The following is a 24,171-nucleotide window of genomic DNA, read 5'->3' on the forward strand; positions in this document are numbered from 1 at the left end:
TACGGGGGATAGTTACAAACCAAATAATTATTCCATTAAAGATATCATTGCCGAACTTTATAATCTGATGCCGGCCTTAAAACCAGATAACAAGGACAAAACGGCTGCCAAACCCTTGTTAGAACGTGCTGGGTATGAAGAACCTGTCAGCAAGACTGAAGAATTCTTACCTTTCCCTGTCCGTCATATATTGATGACGTCATCAAATCAATCGAAGCATCATTGAATGCTTCATCGGCGCATAATATCAGACTTGGTATGCCAGCTATTAATAAAAGTGCTTACAGGACACATGATGCCCCCTTCGCACAACAGCCTAGTATTGATGAAGACTTCTACGATCGACGAAACCTAACACCAGGATGCACATTGACATGGCCAAAATCAGGGAATTTGACTAGTCATCCATCCCACTGGACCCCGATTCCATCTATCAGGACGAAAGTTAATTGCAGCAGAAGTAGCCATACGAAAACTACTTTCAAAGAGAGTCAGACACCACTCACAGATTCTACTCCCCAGTATTCCTGATACCGAAGAAGAATTCTTCAGAGATGCAATTAATCATAGATCTATAGGTCCTAAACAAAGATTATCTGGAAAATCTCCAGTTCCAGATGGAATCTATCAAGAAGTTGAAGAATGCCTTAAGGAAAGCAGATTGGATGACAAGCATACACCTCCAAGACGCCTATCTTCACGTTCCCATCCATCCAAGTCATCGTCGTTATCTGCGCTTCGCAATCAACGGTCAGAGATACCAGTTCAGGGTACTTCCATTCGGCATATCCATCACCCCATGGCTATTCACCAGGATCACCAATCCCATCATCAGATTCGCCCATATAAAGCTCATAAGGCTACACAGATATATAGTCGATTTCAGGACAAATCGCAAATCAGATTAAATACAGTGTGCCTTATTCAACTACTAACACACTTAGGTTTCCTGGTTCACCCTCAAAAATCAGAATTAGTACCCACACAGGACATCACCTACATAGGCGCAAGATTTCTATTCAACAAAGGCATAGTAGCGTCTCCAGAGGACAGATATTCAAGAGTAGAAGACATGATATCAAGCACACTCGATCAGCCCATCAAATCAAGACGCTGGTGGATGTCTTGCCTCAGCACGCTCACCTCTATCCAAGATCTAACCGAGGCAGACTACAGTTACGTCCCCTGCAAAATTGGATGAATACCACCAAAATCTAGAGCTGGAAGCCTTCATCCAACCCCCACAAGTTCGAATCTCAGAAGCAAGATTGTCTGCACGACTCGTCAGTAAAGATTGCTACAAACAACTCAACCGGGGTTGCTTACATACAGCACCAGGTGGCACAAAGTCTCAGCCTTTATTGAAGGACGCTACACATTTATTTGCCTTGGTAGACTCAGTGAGTTGCAGGATCGAAGCAAGACATATACCAGGCAAGTTAAATATCCTAGCAGATTACCTATCCCGGAAAAACAAGATACTACCCACGGAATGGTCACTACATCCCAAAATATTCAAATGGATAACCTTCCTATGGGATACTCGAAACCTAGATCTATTCTCCACATGTCTCAACAACAATCTACCAGTCTACGTCAGCCTTGTACGAGACCCGCTAGCTCTCCAGGTCGATGCTCTATCTATGAACTGGGAGGGAATGTTTGCTTACACATTTCCCCCATGGGCTCTTCTAGACAGAGTGAAGAAAATAGAAGAGACAGACTGTGTCATAATTCTCATAGCCCCGGCATGGCCAAACAGGGCTTGGTTTCCAAGGTTACTACACCTCCTTGAGGAAGAACCTCTGAAACTCCCGGTACGTCACGATTTACTGATACAACCGAAAAAGGACATGTTTTACGGCCGCCTCAACAATCTCCACCTTCACGCTTGGAAGTTATCTCGAAAAAGGTGCAAGCCGCCGGTTACTCTAAATCAGCTGCATGAAGAGTGGCAAGCTCATGGCAACCAGCATCATCTGCCCTATTCAATAACAGATGGGACAAGTTCGTCGAGTGGAGAATAAGAAATTATTTAGGCAAGGAGATAACGATACCTATCGTTGCTGAATTCTTGCTCTATCTCAGAAACGACAAGAGATTACGACATGGCACTATCAAAGGCTATAGATCTGCCCTGGCATCAGTGTTACAACACGATGGCCTATCTATAGGTACACACCCAGTACTGAATCGACTCATGAAGTCTTTTGCACTGGAAGATATTAAAACACCACGTATATTTCCAAAATGGGTCTATCAATAGTATTGTCAGCATTGATGAAACCACCTTATGAACCCAGGAGTAGTGCGACATTAATATTAGTTTCCAGGAACACCGCCTTTCTCCTAGCCATGGCCACTGCAGCTCGTTTATCAGAATTACACGCTATTGACATTTCCACTGTAACTCATACCCAAGAATGGAAATCAGTGTTGTTCAGATCACTTCCAGATTCTATTGCCAAAAACCAGTCGTCAACCTTTGGCCCACTCGGACACAGGAAATATACAATACCAGCCTTAAGTAAAAGTGTGGACTATCCAAACAGATTACTTTGTCCCATAAGAGCCTTGAGATACTTCATTACAGCAACTCAACCCCACAGAAAGCAGAGAAAACACCTTTTCATCTCTTGCAAGCCCTCGTCAGAAAAGGACATAACCAAGGGTACTGTAGCGGGATGGCTCAGATCGGTTATTGCAGATAACTATAGACTGGCACAAGTCTCCACACCAACTTGGGGAAGCTGCAGGCCTCACAAGATCAGAGCCCTTGCAACAAGTCTAGCCACATCGTATACTGTCTCCATTGAACAAGTCGTAGCTAGCTGCCAGTGGAAGTCCCATAACACGTTCTCAAACTTTTACTTACGAGACATACAGACCGATCTGGATGGACTATACACACTGGGACCCTTGGTGGCAGCCCAGGTGATAGTCTCCAAGTATCCTTGTTCCCCCCTCTTCTCGGGAATTGGAGAAAGAGGTGGTGTGTGTGTGTGTGTGTGTGTGTGTGTGTGTGTGTGTGTGTGTGTGTGTGTGTGTGTGTGTGTGTGTGTGTGTGAAGATTTCAGAATACCTTATGAACTCAGGGTAAGTTGACCTTTGTACTTAGTTTGCTATTGGATAGTAGACAAGTCAAGTGGTAACACTGAAATCATAGATCGAAAGGATACAAGTGATATACGGTTTCTACATGATAATCTAGTATGTATGATGTACTACCACTGGAAGTGACTTCATGGGAGACCTCACGACTGGATTAACATCAAACATACATTAAATATCACTATCCAAAAGAGCATAACGGAAAACTACATCAAAAGGTGATATGAGATCATAGAAGACATATAACGCAAACGAGGTCATTGAATGACAACCGGAAGTGACGTCACAGGTGATGTCATCACCGGAACTGACGTCATAATATGTCTAAGTATCACATTTGTGGCTAAATATGTGTATATTATATCCATGATATGACGTGTTTTCTCTATGTCTAGCCTCGAAAGTAGGATATTAGACATATTCCGTCTGGTCCCTTTTGTTTACAATCCTTGTATTCCCACTTCACAAAGCCAAATATCTAAGGGATGCTAGATACCAGATCCCACCGGTCCCTATGGTGTATACTGGCTATGATGTAATAGAGGTAGGGTATTCACAAGAATTATCTAACAATAGTTATCTTTGTGTATAATTCTAAGAATACTACCTCTATTACATGAGGAATTAATCCCTCCCACCTCCCCAAATATCTGCATCTAGTTGATGAGGATCATGGGTTGAAAGAAGTGAGGTGATTCAATCCTTGCGCATGCGCAATGGCCTCTCTGGTGAGGGATAGGGTTTCCCACACAACTATTAAATATGTTGGCAGTGAAGAGGACGTCTGTTGAAAATTTATTAAAAATTTGTAGTGTGGAATTTATGGTTATGATGTAATAGAGGTAGTATTCTTAGAATTATACACAATGATAACTATTGTTAGATATTGCTTGAAACACTGCGAGATTTAAAACAAAAGTTTGGTGATCTTTACATCCTACTTGGTGGCTATTTAAATGGGTGAACAGGATCATTGCCAGAAGTGGTTGATGATGATGTTGCCCATCGACTTGGAATACAAGATTTTTCAGAATTATGTGACAGTGTGAATGTTAAACCGTCCTCCTGTGATCGTAGTGAACAAGTATGGGAAAACATTACTTAATGTTCGCACTGCTTTGAGTTGGTTCCTATTTAATGGTCGCTGTGGTACTGACGTCGGGATAGGTGACTTCACATTGTTCCCAGGCCAGAATCTGTATACATGCCACTCACTTGTACTGTTCACTCAGGTGACCACATCACACCCATCCCTTGTGACCATGATGCACGTGGACCAGGTGACAGTTACCTTTAGGTTCTACTACACCAAATCAGAACTAGTTTGGACAGTGCTTTTTTCGTAGGGAGCCTTCAGTGCAGATAGAGAGATATCTGCAGGCTGTGATTGGAGGATATTCTGTAAGATTTTTTTGTCTTTCAAATGTACATCCATCCAGTTATTAAAACTGACCATGTTTTTCTATATTTAGTACTGTCTTTTTCAACATGATGACTTATGCTGAATGTGACCACAGCTATTTTCAAGTAGGCGACATTTGGTGCGAAACTGGGGGTGGTGTGTTTAGCTTCCTGTACTTGGAAAAGGAGCTGACTAAGCTAGTCATTTTTTAATTTTTTATTGCTGCTCTAAGGCCAAACTGAGCACACACCTACATGTAATAGCTGTTGAATGCTTAGTTATTTTAAAAAAAAATATAACGTTACTATAGAAGTCTATGGGAAAACATTTGGTTGTGTGTAACCTTTATGTGTGGAGCGAGGACAGGGCAGCTATGTTTAAAGACCTGTTACTCTCAGTCGACTCTGTATCCAGGCTAACTGTACTTAATTAATCTATTCGAATTCACTGGATGAAGCAGTACAGTTATTTAGTGTTATATAATGTGTTCTGCAGATTGTTTGAAAATAAGTAAATATAGTTTTGCTCTTAAGCAACCTTGGTTTGATAAGGAATGTGTTTTGTTTTAATAATTTGTTTATTTTGTCAGAGCATTTACACAATTTTGCATAACAATATATTCAAAGAAATAAAGCATTACAGCTTGACCAGAGCTTATAAAAGTAAACTATATTACAATTAGTGATGGAAGTGTACTTTGTTAACTTATAAAATTCAGTGAGCTCCTGTGTAAATTGAAATGTTGGTGGATAGGTTTAAAGGATTGTTATTTTTCAAAAAATAACCGAAGGAGCATTTTCTTTGGATATTGTTACCAGGCTTTGCATTTTGTGCGATATCCAAATTTCCATGTCACGCCAGATGGAGCTCACTTTGTTGCATTCCCAAAATATATGTTTAACATCTACTGTTTCATTAGAACAGTAGCTGCGAACAGTACTGTCTACAAGGTAGAAACAATTTTATGCATAACAACTTCTTTAATAATATAAAAAGCTGTTTACAGTATTAGAGAAGTTGTTATTCATAAAACTGTGTCTACCTTGTCATCCGTCAACTTCTAAGTAATGCCTTTGAAAAAACAAAATAATACTGTATATGTATCCCATTTTATTAAAAAGACAGTTTGTTGGCAATATATGATGTAAAATTTGATACTGGAACCATTGAAGTTTAGTCACGTTCGTGCAACTGAACAGGATAGAATATTGATACTCTTCCTGTTTTGTTCTTCAATATCGTGTCCAAGTTCATACTTCCATTTAGCAAAATGTTGTTTGTTGGTACAGATGATACATATACTAGTATATGAAATGGTAAAAAGGGAAACTGTAGGATAATGGCAAATGTTGGCTTTGACAGTATTGATTAACAGCGCGTAGAACAAATGTGTAAAATTAAAAAGTTGGTTTTCACATTTAAAGGTTTTGAATGACAAGAATTGTCTGTTATTATCTAGAAGATCAATAATGAAACATCCCTTTTACACACCATTTTTGATCAAATATACTGGTATTTCCTATTTTTATGTTCTCGTTGTGCCATATATATTGTGCTGGAATACCCTTATAATTTCTACTATCGAAGTTGATCTTATCTGTGAATTTTCAACAGGCCTTAATAACGTCATTGTGGTATACATTTTTTATTTTGGTTATCGTTTGTAATCGTTATGTCTTGCAGGTAATTTCAAAAACATTATGGGGTCCAGAACAAGGTATATTTACCATATTTGACGTAATAAGCACCCAGGGTGCTCTCAAAATTAGAAACAGGGGGCTCTTATAAGAATATACTTAGGGTGAAAAAAAAACAGTTGAAAAATCGTAAATTTCTGGGTTTATGTACCTGAAATGATACAAAAGCGTATTATACACGACAGATATATTTTTCCAGAATTTAATTGCCCATAAGTAAGGGTGCATTTTACACACGGTTGCGTATTATACACGAATAAATAAATCTTGTGTACATTGATCAATAGGAAGAGGTGCTAATAGGGATTGTTCACTTGCAATTATATTAGCAAATATCACCTAGGGCGCTTATTAGAGCAGGGCGCTTATTACGTCGAATATGGTATATAGAATAATTGACACCACTTTGATATTGATTTGATGGTCCACTTACCATTGATATTTTTTTGCACATGTATTAATTCTAGTATTTTGGGACATTTTATATTTCAATCTGATGTTTACATATAATTTGACTTCTCTAAATTTTGTCAGGTTTACCTCCTCAAATGGATGAGAAACATTTCTTATCATTACTGCTAGTATTTCAGCACATAGTATAAAGATATAGGGAGAAAGTGAGGATCACCTTGTCGGCAACCCTAGATAATTTTAAAAATGGAGATCCAAAGCCATCAACTGGTACAGATGATTGAATTTCATTGTAAAAGCTTTTTAATCCATATTTTTATTGAAATTCCAAAACCAAAAAATGTTTAATGTATTCTATGAATTCCCAATCAACTGTATCAAATGCCTTCTCAACATCTAGAAGTGATAATGAACCTGGTATCTGTTTGGTATCGGTGTAGTCTAGTAGATCAAAGATTTGTCTTGTTATTTTACCAATGTATTTTTCAGCCATAACTGATCCTTTTTTTCCCTAGTTAATCAGGAGGTGTAACACAGATTTTACCCTTTGTGATATTTTATAGACTACTGATAGCAAGTTTATTGGTCGCCAGTTTATTCGAGTGTTGCTTTGGGGTTTTTCCTTATGGGATACAGGCTATTAGTCTATAGTGTCTGAAACACAACAGAGTAAACTGAGAGCCTTAAGGGCCAGCAAATTTCAAAAACTCTAGGCCCAAACATTTTAGTAGCTGAACATCAATAATATCACAGTAACCTCTCCAGGAGTACATTCATAGTTGTAACATTCAATTTTATTGGATAGAAGTTGGTTTCATTCATACTCATGACATGTTTAAAATCCTTCGTGAAGATTCAGTGTATTTTAAGAATATATATATATCTGCCGTGAAGATGTGGGATAGAATAAGAGGTAGCTAAAGCAGGGAGACATATCCTTGTAATATAAATTACAAACAAAACCAGTTCCCAGAGAGTGTTGTGATAGATGAAGCCTCCATTTATCAAGGAAATAATTGTAAAACATCTTTGTTACTACATGTCATACACCATTTGAAAGGTCTAAGCCTACTGTTCAAAATTTGAAAGTTATGTTTATCAAGTTAATTAAATAATGCAGTAATAACTTAATTAAGTTCGTTTTTAACATTAAATCTAACACATTCATAACGTCCAGATAAGGCACCAAGAAAGCGAACATTTTGGCGATTTTCGTAAATTTTAAGATTTCATAATACAGCTATAAACTAACATTATTTTGTTATTTTCATTGTTAAAGTAATTGGAACATGATGATAAAAAGAATTTTAAGTACAATCTATCATCACATATTTCCTGATAATAGTGGCTTTCCACTCTCGAAAATACCGGGAAATGCCTCAAAGTTTTGTATAAATAGTACGTGCGAAGATTCATTTGATGTTTGGTATCGTTAGAAAGCTCTGAACATCAATAATACTACAGTAACCTCGCCAGGAGTGTATTCGTAGTTGTAACATGCGACTTTATTTGATAGAAATTGGTTTCTAATGACGCTTTTGCCACCGTCCTCATGTATGATTTATTTCATATTTAGACGAAAGTTTTTGGTTAAATTGTGTTATTTTGATCGTTTAAATTATGGAACTTCGTGGACATATCGTGGTAAGCAACGACCTGTGACAAATATTTCTCATGCATATATTTTGGCATTAAACATCGTGTCGGAGCCTAAAAATCGAGGCTACAAATGCCAAGTTGTCATTCAACTTACATTACATGATCGCACAAAAAGGTGGAAATAATAACTAAGATGTATTTGTCTGGCATTTTTAGGAAATATGTTTGTTAATTTAATATATTACTTTTTAAAATGTATTTACTATTTGCTTGAAACGTCTATATATTACTCCTTTACATGTTCGATATGGAATCGTTGTCGAAGCATGTGTCCCGAATTATTTGTTTTTCAATAACAGTGTAGGCATAGTTCACAATTTTAAATCTATTAATAAATTTATGAAAAATTGAAATGAAATACGCATTTTCTGACATTGTGGTATATTAAATAAATGACCGATATGACAGGTAGGATCATGAAACTATATGTTATTTTGTATTTTATTTGACGGTGTGGTCGGTACATCGCAGGCCGGTGTTAAAAGAGTTAAGGAGCGGAGAACTTTGAAGTTGGACCCCGTTTCACTAAGCAAACTGGTATTGACAATTGTCCATTATTGTAAGCGTCATTTAAGGATTTTGTTAGACATTTCCCAAGGTCATATTCCAGAAAGAACCGAGGTTTCCGGATATTTGAAGTCCGTATAAGCGGGGCATGACTGTATTCTGTTTATTTTAGGTATTTGTGACTTTGAATATTATGCGCAGGAAAAAATTACACCGTACCCCTTCAGCGAAGTCCGGCAAATGAACGGGTGATGAGAAACTTCGTCAGTATACAAATTCAAAATTTGAGATAAAAAAATCACCAGACATGTTGATTTACTGTTTAAATTGTATTTTTTGTTCAGCTAGGCATCGTTTTATATCCAGGGATTAAGATTACCTTGTGTATTTTCTCGTAAACTAAGCCGGACACAGCAATCAGCTGTACACACGTTTTCTTGGAATCTACCAGTGATTTGGTCAAGACACACCCAATGATATAATTTTACAGGATTTTAAATGCAACGATCGGCAAAGGTTGTATGTGAAACTATTTTTTTATCAGGAATAATATATTCCAATATCTTGTTAATTTAGATGCAGCTTTTACTAAACATATTTAAAATAATAATAACCCTAAGCGAAGCAGCTGATCGCTATTGCCGGGTATTATTTTTTACATGGAACCAGTCTGACCAGTCACCATCAAGGATCCCATGCACGTGATCGCGTGATCGCGAGAATTACGTGTTGACATAGAATCGTCCAACAAAAACAAATATGACTTAACGATTCAAAGTATGGCATTTATGATATATGTATCCATTCTCTGTCAACTTAAGTTCGTTTCAAGGCGTCAATAGTGGTAATCTGACCGTGGTTGCTGTAAATAACGGCGAGTTGTGCGATCTTCCGATCACTTCACACACGATTTCGCCGAAATTAATTAAAACAATATTAAAAGGAATTTTGAATAAAATTAATGAAATAAGTTACAAACAAAAGTCCAGATATACAAGGAACACTTTTTATAGCCAGACGGTGTAATAACATGAATAATTAGCGAACTTCAGTATGGATTTGTTGACATGGTGTTTCCGGTGTTACGTGCTCACAGTAATGTCTTTCCATGGGGGAAAAAACATCAAACTCATTAATTTGTGTATAATGCGCACCCCCTTCTACACAGCTGTGTTTTTTGGAAAAAAAGTGGCACTATTCTCAAGAAAATACGGTAAGGCTTACTGATGAATTTACGCCAATTTGATCTGAATTGTCCCCAATAAGCACCCACTCTTTCTGTCTTTTTTTAAGAGCCCTGGGCGCTCAATGGGTCGAATACGGTATAGACTTTTACTTCTTTTAATATATCATCTTGTGATTCAATCATTCTGCCATATTCCTGTTCTATTTTGTTTATGGATTTATTTAGATAGTTTCTTGTTTCCAAACTTAAGAAATAATTTGTTGTTTTTTTCCCCCTGTTCCATCCATTGTGCTATCCAAATATGTTTTATTCATGTATGGGAGGCCAAATCATTTAACAGTGTTGTGGTAAATGTACAAAATGAAGTATAAACATAACATTAAAAACATTTAAATGAAGAGACATAACATTGTGAAAAGTGAAAGCTACGCTTGCCCAGGAATTTCATGCGCTTGGATTACATCAAAAATTACCATCTAGAAATGGTCGCGTTATTAGATTTGAAAAAAGAAATTGTACTCCAAAGGACTGTCCAAAGGAATATGTACATGGCCTGGTAAATATATACCGGTATAGTCCGATGCGACATGACAGGACAGGGCGTCACATCACATCACAACATGAATGTTGCACACCAAACATAAAGCATATATGACTCAAAAATGAGCATAAATGTTTCACACCCACACACATGGCTACATACACCCACACTTTGGGAAATGGCGACCTCGCCATTAAATAGTGGCAGTGTATAATTACATCCTCACACCCAGACACTTTGTTTTACAACAAACTGCCCATCTGTCATCCACTTTGGCTTTGTTCGGGTTCGTCCAACTCCCCGAGGTTGTGGCTGTGGAGTTGACGGTCCTGAGCCAGGGATAGTACTGGTTGGTGCAGTTGGTGCTGGTGTGGCTGGTGAAACTACTGGTGACACTTGCAAATGGCGGGCTAATTGGTGGCAGTGCTGACACTGGGGATGATACCGACACTGGAGAAGGAGAACTCTCAATATCCATGTTGGTTGTTGAGATCTCCAGTGTTGTGTCAGTACTTGTGTCCTTAAGCTCGCCAGAAGATGGTGTTGAAACAGAAGTAGTAGTAGTCGTCGTCGTTGATGTCGATGGTGTGCGCCGTGGCCTGGGTATGGGCTGACCATTCGTACCAATGGGAAGGAGTAGATTACGGTGAAGTACACGACATTCTCTGGTTCCTTCCTTATGAACTTTAAACACAGGAATGTCGGCATGAGGTTGAGAATCAACCACGTTATACTCCTCTTCCCACCGGTTAGCCAGTTTTTTTTCCTACGTATGTTGACGTTACGCACCAATACAACGTCACCAACCTTGATTGTGGCTCCGCGTGCCTTAAGATTATAGGCTTTGCGTTGTTTAGCTGAGCCCTTTCAAGGTTTGCAGCTGCAAGCTCATATGCAGTGTGTAATTTGCGCTCTAGATCAGCAGCAAACTGCGTATAAGCTGGTGATGAAATATTGGCCAGTGATGTACCAAAAGCAGTGTCAACAGGCAGCCTAGGTTGTCTGCCAAACATGAGGAAGTAGGGAGTGAACCCCATTGACTCATGGAGGGAACAGTTATAGGCATGAACTAAGTGAGAAAGGTGATCTTTCCACTTTGCCTTTTGCTGCTCCTCCAGAGTGCCGAGCATCCCTAAGAGCGTCCGATTAAACCGCTCACATAAACCATTACCCATTGAATGATATGGAGTGGTCCACGTTTTGAGAATACCCAATATGCTGCACACCTGTTTGATGATATCACTCTCAAAGTTCCGGCCTTGATCAGAGTGCAACTTCTCTGGAATGCCATAGTGAACAATGAAGTGATCAAACAGTACTTTGGCTGTAGTACGTGCCGTTTGGTTGTGAGTGGGAATGGCAACAGCATATTTGGTGAAATGGTCCGTAATGACCAGGATATTCTCATAACCACCAGAGGAGGGCTCCAAGCTGAGATAGTCCATGCACACCAACTCCATAGTTTGAGTGGTTTGGATGCTAACTAATGGTGCACGCTCAGTTTGGTTAGGAGCTTTACGAAGTATACACCTCTGGCAGCAGCGAATCCTTTTCTCCACATCCGTGATCATTCCCGGCCAGTAAAACCGTGTCCGAAGAGCCACGGTCCTGTCCCTACCAAGATGTCCCATGCCATCATGTAGATGGGTAATGACCTCATCTCTTTAAGACTGCTACACCATCTGAAAATTGTTGCCTGTGGAGAAGGCCATCTTTGACAGTAAGTGAGTCCCACTGCCTGAGAATGGATGCAGTGTCCCGGTCCATGGATTTGAGAGCCTCCTTGGTTGGACGCGTATCATTACGGTTGAGGTCCAAAATCGAACAGATTGAGGAATCAGCTTGCTGATATGTTCTCATCTGTTGGCTAGCGACAACGTCAGAAGGTTCCTTACCATCGACTGCCAACGCCTCCTGATTGAGGGAGAGTGTCTCCACGGCACATGATGAGATGAGTTGCCCATTACAGAGAGCAGACACACTTTGAATGTTCATGGACTCACGCGGCAACCTGGATCAAGATTCCTTGCACCCGGAACATACTCAAGGGAGAAGTCATAAGTAGCAAGTTCTGCGAGCCATTGATGCCCAGTTGCATCCAACTTAGCAGAAGTTAGGACATACGTGAGGGGATTATTGTCAGTCTTTACAGTGAATGAGTTGCCATACAAGTAATCATGAAACTTCTTGGTGACAGCCCATTTTAGAGCCAAAAACTCTAACTTATGAGCAGGGTAATTGCGCTCGGCTTTGCTGAGACTGCGACTTGCATAGGCAATCACTCGCCTTTGATTGTCTTGGGATTGGTACAGTACTGCACCCAAGCCATACCCACTTGCATCGATGTGCAATTCAAAGGGCAGAGTGAAATCAGCAAAAGGCAAAACGGGGGCACAAGAAAGCATAGTAATAAGCTCACTGAAAGCTGACTGTTGAGCATCCCCCCATACAAATGGTTGGTTTGACTTGATCTTGCGCTTGGATCTCCCACCATGTCCAGCAAGCAAACTGGTTAGTGGCTTTGCAACTTTAGCGTAGTCTGGAACAAAATGTCTAAAGTAGCCGGAGAATCCAAGAAAACGACGAACATCTTCGACATTACGTGGAATTGGCCAGGTCTTCAAAACTTCAATCTTCTCAGGGTCTGTTTTTATACCCTTCTTGGAGATTATGTGACCTAGGTACTTAACGGAGGTCTGCAAGAATTGGCATTTTGACGGCTTTAGCTTGAGCCCGTTCTTGCGCAATCTTTGAAAGTGCTCGTAATCTCTCAAGATGCTCATCAAAGGTCTTAGAAAACACAATGATGTCATCGAGATAAATGAGGCATTGGAGAAGATGAATGTCGCCCATACACCTCTCCATCAGGCGTTGGAAAGTAGCGGGAGCATTTGTCAGTCCAAAGGGCATAGAGTTACACCCGTAAAACCCAAGTGGGCCAACAGTAAAGGTAGTACGGGCCTTGTGCTCCTCATCCACTTTGACTTGCCAATATCCACTCTTAAGGTCAAGACAAGAGAAGTATTTTGCCCCATGTAAAGCATCAAGAGTTTCCTCTATCCTTGGTAGAGTGTATGAATCTCGAATTGTGAGACTGTTCAATTGTTCAGAAGCGCAGACTCGAGTCATGTTTGCGAACCAGGACAACAGGCGAGGCATATGGACTAGCAGATGGACGGATAACTTTAGCATCTAACATCTGCTTTATATGGTCCTTGACCTCTTGATACATAGAGGGTGGAATACGTCTATGTCTTTCCTTAAATGGAGTCTCATCTGTGAGTTCTATTCGATGGGTGACCAAGTCAGTATGTCCCATGTCCATATCAGACTTGCTAAACACATCGTCAAACTCATTCAGTAGAGAGTGCAATTGAGTTATTTCATCTGGAGTGTGATTATCACCCAGAGAGTGCAGTTCAAATAACTGTTTGGGTAGTTTGGTAGGTACAGAGCCAGTATTACTGACGCGATCCTCAGGGGATAAGCCGTCCAACACAGCAACTTGTTCCAAATGACAAAGTACTGTTTTGGCTGGAATTGTAACAGCCTTGGAGGACGGGTTAGCGACCTCAACCTTGACCCTTTTTGTTGAGTGGGTAGACTGAAACCCAACAATGCCAGTTATTAGGGTAAGTGAACCAGGAAGAACGGACTGTGTGGCGCAAAACTCCATACCAATCTGTGGAGCACAACCCCTGCAAATACCTGTTATAATCTGGTTGCAAGACGGGGGTATAGTTATAGATTTAGTTGTCCACACATTCTCAGTTCGGTTCAGGTCATTCCAACACCTACTGAGCCACTGAATAGCCATGGTCCAAGGAGAAGAACTCCTAGATACCCTGTCACCAGGGTTGCTTTCACAAGAAGCACGCAGGACATTGGTCCCGAGGATAAGAGGTACCCTAGAGGTGAAGTCAGTAGTGGGCACCACAAGAATGAGTGCGGGTACCTCCACTACTTGACCCATGAAGTCAGGGGGTATAGCAATAGTAGCCTCAACATACCCCAAATAGGCTAACTTGGCTGCCCCAGCTCCATGCACCTCTAGTAATGAGCTGATTTGGTGGAGTGGCAAGTGAGGGAGGTAAGCTCTGTAGAAGTTTTCAGGGATATTGGTGACCATTGAACCAGTATCAAAACTTCACAGGCATGCTCCTCTACCTTCACATGCGCAATGTTTGGGTGCCCAACTAAAATGAAGGCACCTTTCGTTGAGCACTTTGGTTAGAGTCCTCAGACCGCTCCATAACTGGGACTCTTAGAAGTTTAAAGCAGGGCAATGCTGGTGATCCCTTTTAAACCCTGGGCTTCCACGATCAAAACAGAAAACTGATGATTGTTGTGGAGGGGGTTTATCATCGACCTGCTTTACTAAAGGTTTATTTGTCTGGGCACCTTTGAAGGGAGCTTGGCCTTCACTCCTTGTGGGTGGTTTGTAAGAGGAGGCTTGAGCAGACCTGAGCTCAAGAGAATGAACTTTGTCCCCGATAGACTTTAGACTCTTATCAAGGTCTTTAACCCTAGAGAGCACATCCTCCATCTCCCGACCACATGGTACAGGAGTGGTAATGGGACACTGATGTGCCTCCTTAGGGGTAAGCAGTTCCTCCTCCACCCGACGTACAGCAAGCAGCAGTTGGCTGTACTTGTCAAAGTGATGATGAGTTGCCTGCTTCAAAGCATCCTGGGACAACCCCATCCAGAAACGGCTTCTAAGCAAGGTCATGGCAGCATTTGGTGGGAGCATTACTGAGACTTCGATCTTTGAGATCAAGTCACGAAGTCTACAACTCCAAGCTGCAGCAGACTCATTTATTTCCTAGCGAGCTGTGTAAAAGCGCATCACATTGCCAAAGACAATATCCAACTGCTCTAATGCAGAATTGTCTCAAGGGTTGTCTCAGCAGGGAAGCCACTGAGAAGATCTGCAGCAGAACCCTTAGCTGCTGTCCGCATGGCATTGAATATGGCAGTCTCAGAGTGAGCATTTTCACGTCGACACCCCAATATTTCAAGGCGCCACTGACTATATTTCACATCACCCTTTGCCCTATCCCCTGAAAATGTTGACAACCGGGGACTTGATGCATTGATTATTGGCATGTACGAGGTGTGTGATATGGGCATAGTTGAATGCGGAGTTGCCAGGAACTGACTAGGCTGAGCAGTTGGAGTGTACCCAGGGTATAGAATGGGCACAGGTACATGTCTGTTGGGCCAAACCTCATTTGGTGCCCCAGTCGCACGTATAATGACACGCGACTGCTGTGAGTAAGGGGTTGATGAACCCTGGGGTTGATTATAGCTAAAGAGTGACCCGTAGGGCCTAGGCAAAAATTTCGGCAATTCTATCCTAGGGCTAGGGTCTTGTGGGGGTATTGTCCGCTGGGAAGGCTCCATGGGTGACCATACATCAGGGAACAACCCTTTGGCTATCCACAGGAGGTGGAGGTAGATGCGGCCAAAAAAACGTATCTCCAGACCCAAAATCAGCTACAAAAGTGGTCTGAGGTGGATGTGGATTAGCGTCATCTGCTAGAAGGGAGAGTAAACTAGGGCTGAAACGATATACCGGGACACCGATGCATCGCGATTCACTCCATACGATTCGGTGTGCGATTTGTGAGGTGCTGTATCTCGATTTTTCACGATACGTTTTTTCAAAGACGTATATACGTACGTCTTTTTTGGGTTTGTAAATAAACTTTTATCACAGATATGTTTTAAATGTGTTTTAACTCTTTCAACACCGTAGGCCAGTAAACCGGCCAAGAAGCATCGAGTCCCCAGGCACCGTAGGCCGGTTAACCAGCCAAGCCGTAGTCACGTCAAAATAGTATATAGTTTTAAGAACATACCTGTCATACCATTCATTTATTAAATCTATCACATCTCACAATGTCTGAAATACGTATTCTCTTCCAATTTATCATTTTTTATCTATAGATTAAAAAGTTATTCCCCATTTCCCGCAATGTCATTGAAAATATAATTCTCGGAAACACTTCGACAACGGGTGCACATCGAACATATCAAAAAGCAAAACAAAGACGTCTCAAGCAAATCGTTAAATATATTATACAAAGTGATAAATAAAATCAACAAAAATATATCTAAAAGTGGTCAAACTTACAGCTTAGTTATTATTTCCATCTTTTCATGCAATCGTGTGTAATGTTAGTCAAATGACATCTCGGCTTTCGGCGCCTCGAATTCTCAGCTCGGACACGATGTTCAATGCCAAAATATATGCCTAAAAATTCTTTGTCACAGCTTTTAACCTAACATGATACATCCACAAAGCTCAATATTTTTAATATAGATCGCGATTACCTGCTTAAAATGTTCAGAATAACACGATTTAACCAAAATATTTCGTAAAAATCTTAAATTCATCGTACACGAGCATTTGTTATTTGATTGCCTGCCTCAGGTCACGTGCTCAAATTTGACCAATCATGAACCTTGTAGCAGATTCGGCAAGAAAGCGTCATTAAAATCCATTTGTTATCCAATTGAAATCTAATGTTATAGCTACGAAAAGACTCCAGGAAATGTTACGAGCGTGGAGATGAAAAAACAAGCTTTCTAGCGATGTGTCATATGTCAGTCTTTGACGAACGTGTTATTCATACGAAGCTTTCGAAAACGGAGGTATTTCTTAATGTAACTGAGCAAACAGCCGCTGTTATCTGGAAATGAGTGAAAACAGTTACTATTCATATTTCTTTTTAAAATAATTTTCCAATTACGTAAACAATGAAAATAAAAAAGAAATGATAAGCAGATCTTTTGAAATTTTATATTTGCCCCAAATCAACAAATTTTCGCTTCCATGGTCCTTAATTTGGATGTTATGAATGTGTTAACTCACATTTTTTTAATTTACAACGAACTTAATTAAGTTGTCAATACATTATTTAAATAATGTGATAAACATAACTTTCATATTTATAAACACTAGGATTAGACCTTTCAAATGGTGCATAACATGGCTGTTGCTATAGATACTTGTTTTTAACTGTTTCTTTGCCTTTATACATGAAAATGGCACATCATTAGTTACTGGACACTGGTACATTTAGTATTTACTCCTACCATCTACGCAGAACTCATAAATATGTAGGACTGTTACTTTTGTGTTTGCTAGCCATTACATGGAAATGGCAGATGATTCATTAAGTTGAAATACTCATTACAGTATATATTTTATGACTCATGAACATTCATTCAATTTCATTTAATTTTTCATTTTAATAAATTAAGTTTTATTCATTTATCTCTTGTCTTCTCTTGTCACTATGTGTATCATAGTGTATCGAGATACTTATCGAATCGTGATGTAAGTATCGAGATACGTATCGTATCGTGACCTAGGTGTATCATTGCAGCCCTAGAGTAAACTAGTACGGACTAAGGGATCAAGCTGATGGATGAAATCCACAACCTGATCAACCTGTGATCTAACATCACTGTCCGACTGAGCCATGATGTGTATGATAATACAAGTATGACAAACCTCCAAAAAGGCAACAAGGATCCTATACGTTGGGACCCAACAACAATATTATGAACCGAGGCAATCACAAAGTGCAAAAACTCCTAAGTATTAGGAAACCAAGTGCAGGGCTCCTACAAAAGCAAGGATACAAGATGGACTATGGTGTGATATGGGTAGACTTACAACTGAGGGGAACTAACCACTACCCCAGGTAAGCAGCAAAGTTCAATAGCAATGCAAGTAGCCGAACAACAATCAGGATGTGGTCACCTGAAGGACAACTTATGCATGCACTGAGGTCAGGTAAAATGAAACACTAGCCAGATGATCCCAATGGAAATGAAATAATCAAGCAAGCAAAGGCTACTGGGTGAGACTAACCTGGCAACAACTACAACACCAGATTCAAGCAGTAACTGCAAGTACTACAGACCAGACAACCACTGGAAATAAGTCAAGATGCAGCAACAACTGAGTTGTACATACAGAAAGTAAATGTAACAGTAGATACTGACTGAACTCCACTGTCACATATGTAACTTACATATGAGGGGAAACTATACAAATATCTCACATCACAGATATACTGTTACTTGAGATAATAGATATGCAATTGAGGGAAATACTGAGGACATAATCACTGATTGTGTTCAGATATTTCAAACAGAAGATCTAATATGACTGATGATAGTGATGAAGCCTATAATGGGATATGGTATACGATGAAATGAAGAAACAACACAAGACAAGACAAAATACCTATGGTAAACATGTTAGTGGTTTGCTGAAGAGAGATATGTCCACAGGAAAGACAGCAGGAACAGCATGGAAAAAGAAGTACTGAGGATAGAGTCTGGCACAGGTAAAGTAAGAAGGGTATCAATGCAAATATCAAAAGTACCGGGTATTGACAGAAAATATATCAAGTAAAAAAAAAAACTTTGGATTTTGAAATTGAATTGTTTAAGTTAATTTTAAATAATTTCAAATATAAATTTGGAATCAAAGTCAAATAATTACCAGCTACACTTAATATTAACCTGAAATTTTGATCAGTGGTGAAATTTTGAATAGATATGAACTCCAATTAATTTTTCAGAATAACTTGTCAGTGAGATGAAAATGAATCTATACTATATATATATAGTTTAAATAAACACTGTAGACATAGAAATGTGGTAGAAATAGAATTTGTACTATAATCAATACTCTGTAAAAGTCAATGTGATTATAAATTTCTGAATTTGTGAAACACAAAAATCAAAAGTTAAAAGGTCCATACACTTCATGAAACAGTATGATGAATGAACTATTCATCCAAGAAAGTGTATAAGATGTCCTTTGAAACTGCATGAACTGTTGTATATTCAATTCCATCTGATGAATGATGAACTGCCTCTTCTCACTGTACAAGTGATGATGCTGATGAAACTAACAGCCCCACATTGGGCGCCATTTTGTAGCCGGGTGTGGTGTGATGTGTCCAGCCACTGGGCTGCCAGTCAAAACATGAGGCAGTTCTTGGATGATGATGATATTTAATTCTTTGTAGTAGATGGTGGGAGGGAAGCTGTAAAGAAGAGTCCTCCCTCCATAAAGAGTTCATGCAGAATTGTTATAATTTAACTTAAGCCAAAAAGGAAAAAGATTAATTTATAAGGATACATTGGGTAGCACATGGTTGAAGACCATGTGCTTAATTAATATTACACAAAATGTGTGAGCTGGCAAATATTTAGATATAACAAATTAAATAATAATGCAATTAAATATATTTTACTTTAATGAAAAGCTGTGGTACCCTTACTATGAATATATTTGTTTCCAAAGCAGGATGGAAAGAGATAAGAATATTGAAATGTTTCTCACCTGTAAAGAAGAGTCCTCCCTCCATAAAGAGTTCATGCAGAATGCATGAGTAGGGCAGGTGAGAAAGGATGTTTAAAGAAGTGGACCAAAGGGCCAATCAGAAGAAAGGTAGCATCTGACAGGTATTAAAAGGAAGTCAAGATGCTTCAGTCACATTAAGTGGTGGACATATCTAAAAATAGATAGGGGGAAGTCCAGGTGAAGCTGGAGAAATTACAGAGGCTGCAAAAGGGTATCAGGGTTGGTGTTAGTTGGCTGACATTCAACTGCAGACAAGGACAACATATAATGAACACAGAATGAAGTGATGGTGATAATAGGTGAACATGTATATATGTATATAATGAATACTAGGGGGTTATAAGTGGGTGGTACTTATGTGGCTATAACTCATTAAGAGTTAGCACCACCACCCGGCTACACTCGGCAAGTACAACACTGGTGAAAGCACGCAGGTTCCAAATGGATTGGTCTAGAGCGCAGAAAAAACAACAACGACAAAAACAAAAAACAAGCAGCAATGGGCACAGCAGTTGCATAAAGTTGTGCGCACGACCTGTGCTTATTATTGTATTATTTGATCCTACAAAGGCGAAAGAAATGTAATATATTCATTAAACTATATATACATGTTATTAGATACCCAATGTGGTTTGTGGATTCATGGCATCTTATTAACAGATTAAGATTAACAGATTAAGATATATCTGTGAACAGGACACGCTTGTACTGTTTTCCTTCATAACTTGTCACAGGTAAAACATTATCTAGCACACAGACAAAACAAACTGAGGGAATTTGTTGGTTTGGAAACATCGAAATTTTCGTTGAAAACGTTGCGTTAAACATGAATTGCAACAAAATAAATGTCATATATCATTATGTTGATCTGCTAAATAAGTGATCTATATACAATAGTAAATTATAAACTATTGGCAATAAATGTTTATGAATATATATGTTAATCTGTAAGTTTGAAAACATTAGTAATAATATTTCACTTCTCCAACAACTGTCCAACAAGACACCTAATGATAAAGTGGGCAACACCCACCACTTAATCCCGATGTTGTCATATCCCAACCAATGTTGGGAAAGTGGGGGGGACACCATATGGACAGTAGTGCTTTGAATTTATTCAAGAGACCTGTGAAAACAGCACTACTTTATGATGAAGTCAAAGCTCAATTTTTACTTCTCCTGGCAGCCATATGTTCACGTCTACAGGTCTCTTCCTGCGTTACAGCAATAAGTAGAACCCTCTCCCTGAAACGTATCTTCCATGATATGACCTCTTCTCATTAAGTAAATGCAGCTCTTTGTCAGCATCACGGCTACCGCGCTAAGACAAAGAGTTCCAATCATTATAAAGTAACTAGGGTCCAATAAAACAATGCTCCGCCAAACCAAATAAATATAATCACCGGAAGTCATACTACAGACGTTTAATGTGTTTCAGGATCACATATTCTTTTTACACCATCGCAGAAGATCCTGTAGTAGCCAATGGTCCTACAAAATCACATCTAAAAAGGAGACATATCATAAAATGGCTTGTAATGTAACAACTTCTTTAATATGCTAAAAAGCTATAGAGATCAATATACACCACGCCACTATGGCAGTGAAGATCTTAACTGGCGTAAAGCTAATGACGTAGACTTTATGATATACCGATATGGCACTGAAAACTATTTAAGATGTGCTCAGTTTGACGAGACTCCTGTATTTAGTAAACTGTTTGAAAGACTCCTGTTGAATAAAATTGAAGAGTGGGCAAACAAATTTAAAGGTTTCCCCCCACCCCTTTCAATTTGGATTTAGGAGAGGGGCTGGGACAGAAACTGCCCTTTTTACATTAATAGAAAGCACAGATAATTAAACAAAAGACAATCTCCAGTTCATTGCGCTTTTCTCGACGAAAAAGCTTTTGACAGAGTCTGGCTTAATGGTCTTTTTTTTCAAACTGGAAAATTATGGCGACTTTTACGTACAATATGTACCTCAATGCAGTCATGTGTAAGCATTGGGGGTTTAAACTCAAATGTGTTCATGTTAAGCAAGGTGTTGGTCAAGGTTGCGTTTTATCAGTATGGCTTTTTACTCTTTATATTAATGACTTGTTGTGTTCACTTGATGATTCAGGCGTGACTTGTGTCTTCCATGGGGTAATACACCCGGAATCCTATTAGCAGACGATACTACGTTGCTGAGCAGCTCCCCTGACAGACTGCAATGTCTACTGATTGATATATGCACATATGCCAAGAGATGGTATTTGTAATATAATGCCAGTAAAAGTGCATTTCTACTGTTTGGGAATATTTGCAAATCTGTCTGTCAACGGGTCTACATTGGTTCACAAGTACTTCCTAACAAGAGTCATCAGAAAGATGACATATCCCCCCGGCAGCTGTCTGTAAAGTAACCACTAGTAAATGTGCAATTCTGTATGTAATGAGTCAACAGTTGAATGTTCTTTAAGAAGCATACATTGTTTACCCACTGAATTGTTTTCGAATTCTGGCCCGGAAACGAACCCGTCCCCAATGGAGTCTAGGTCCAACTTCTTTCCATAAAAATTGTGAAAAATTAAAAATTCGTAAAACAATTAATATCAAAAGGCACCACTTCAGTATGTGCCTGATAGCTTTGCCAAGTTTCGATCAAATACACTGAATGGTTTTCAAATTCTGCCCCGGAAACGAACCCCATACCCAATTGAGTCTATGTCCAACTTCATTCCATAAAAATTTTAAAAAAGTAAAAATTAGAAAAATCCCAAAATATCAAAAGGCACCACTTCAGTATGTGCCTGATAGCTTTGCCAAGTTTCGATCAAATACACTGAATAGTTTTCGAATTCTGCCCCGGAAACAAACCCCATCCCCAATTGAGTCTATGTCCAACTTCATTCCATAAATATTGAAAAAAATAAAAATTAGAAAAATCCCAAAATATCAAAAGGCACCACTTTAGTATGTGCCTGATAGATTTGCCAAGTTTCGATCAAATACACGGAATGATTTTCGAATTCTGCCCCGGAAACGAACCCCATCCCCAATTGAGTCTATGTCCAACTTCATTCCATAAAAAATGAAAAAAATAAAAATAAGTAAAATCCCAAAATATCAAAAGGCACCACTTCAGTATGTGCCTGATAGATATGCCAAGTTTCGATCAAATACACTGAATGGGTTTGGAATTCTGCCTCGGAAAAGGAAATGATTACGGACGGACAGACGGACAGACGGACAGACAGACTGGCTGATCGCTATATCCCCCCGCATTATATGCCGGGGGGATAAAAAGGAAAATGTAACTAATGCTGGATTTCTTTTAAGAACATCAAAGAAAACCTTAGAACATACCCATTTAATATGTGAAATACTCAGAATGTTAGTCAATATAAATTATAATCATGGGCTATATTTTGGTGGTTTAAACCCTATCCCAGCTGTTGGTATATGGGAAAGGGTAATATTACCATGTGGATTATTTGCTTGTAGTGTATGGTGTAAACTGTCACCAAAGGAATACAAAATGTTTGAAATTATTGAACGTTATTTTTGTAAAAAGATTCAAGGATTGTCTAGATGCACTCCTTCCGTCGTCACCAGAGATTGTCTTGGTTTAACTTCTCTCAAGGCGTACATTGATCAACGAGCTCTCTTATTCCTTGGAAGACCATGTAATAGTGACATTAACTTTGCATTTAAAAGACTATTACAGCACAGACTTGTTCAGTATCAACTCATACAGTTAAAGAAAAAGATGATGAAAATAAAATGTCACACGTATATCACATGCTATCTCTAGTAAACAAGTATGAACTCAATAATGATATTAACACCCATACCACTCTTCTCATTTCCCCAACAAACAAGCATGGGCGAGTCGAGTTAAAGAACAAATAAGCGTATGTGACCGTAACATAATATATGCAGAGTTTCATTTAAGAGAAAAACTAAAATGATACTACCTTATATGATCTCCTAAGGTACACCGACTATGGTTACTAACAATTGAAAGGCTGGAACACTTCAATGATTTAGCATATTCATTATGTCTTAGCACCTACAGTATACAATCTGTTGAATGTTTATGTGGCACATTTGCTTTTGATATGATCAAACATGTGTTTATGTATTGTTAAAAGACTCAACAACAAAGAAATATTCTTGTTGAGTCTATTATTGATTTACTACTGGTAGATGTGACAACTTTTTCTAGCATCTGAAATGATGATGACGATACCTTTCCGTCCTTTTTACTTGGCGG

General features: G+C 39.1%; 1 protein-coding gene across 1 annotated transcript in view; it reads right to left on the reverse strand.

Annotated features, from left to right (window-relative positions):
* Positions 1-24,171, reverse strand: part of LOC139464515 (protein odd-skipped-related 2-like) — an 81,101-nt gene that overhangs the window by 14,394 nt on the left and 42,536 nt on the right. The gene's annotated exons all lie outside the window — the stretch shown is intronic.

Source organism: Haliotis cracherodii, unplaced genomic scaffold (genome assembly GCF_022045235.1).
Source record: "Haliotis cracherodii isolate W230 unplaced genomic scaffold, xgHalCrac1.p SCAF_1, whole genome shotgun sequence".
NCBI lineage: Eukaryota > Metazoa > Mollusca > Gastropoda > Lepetellida > Haliotidae > Haliotis > Haliotis cracherodii.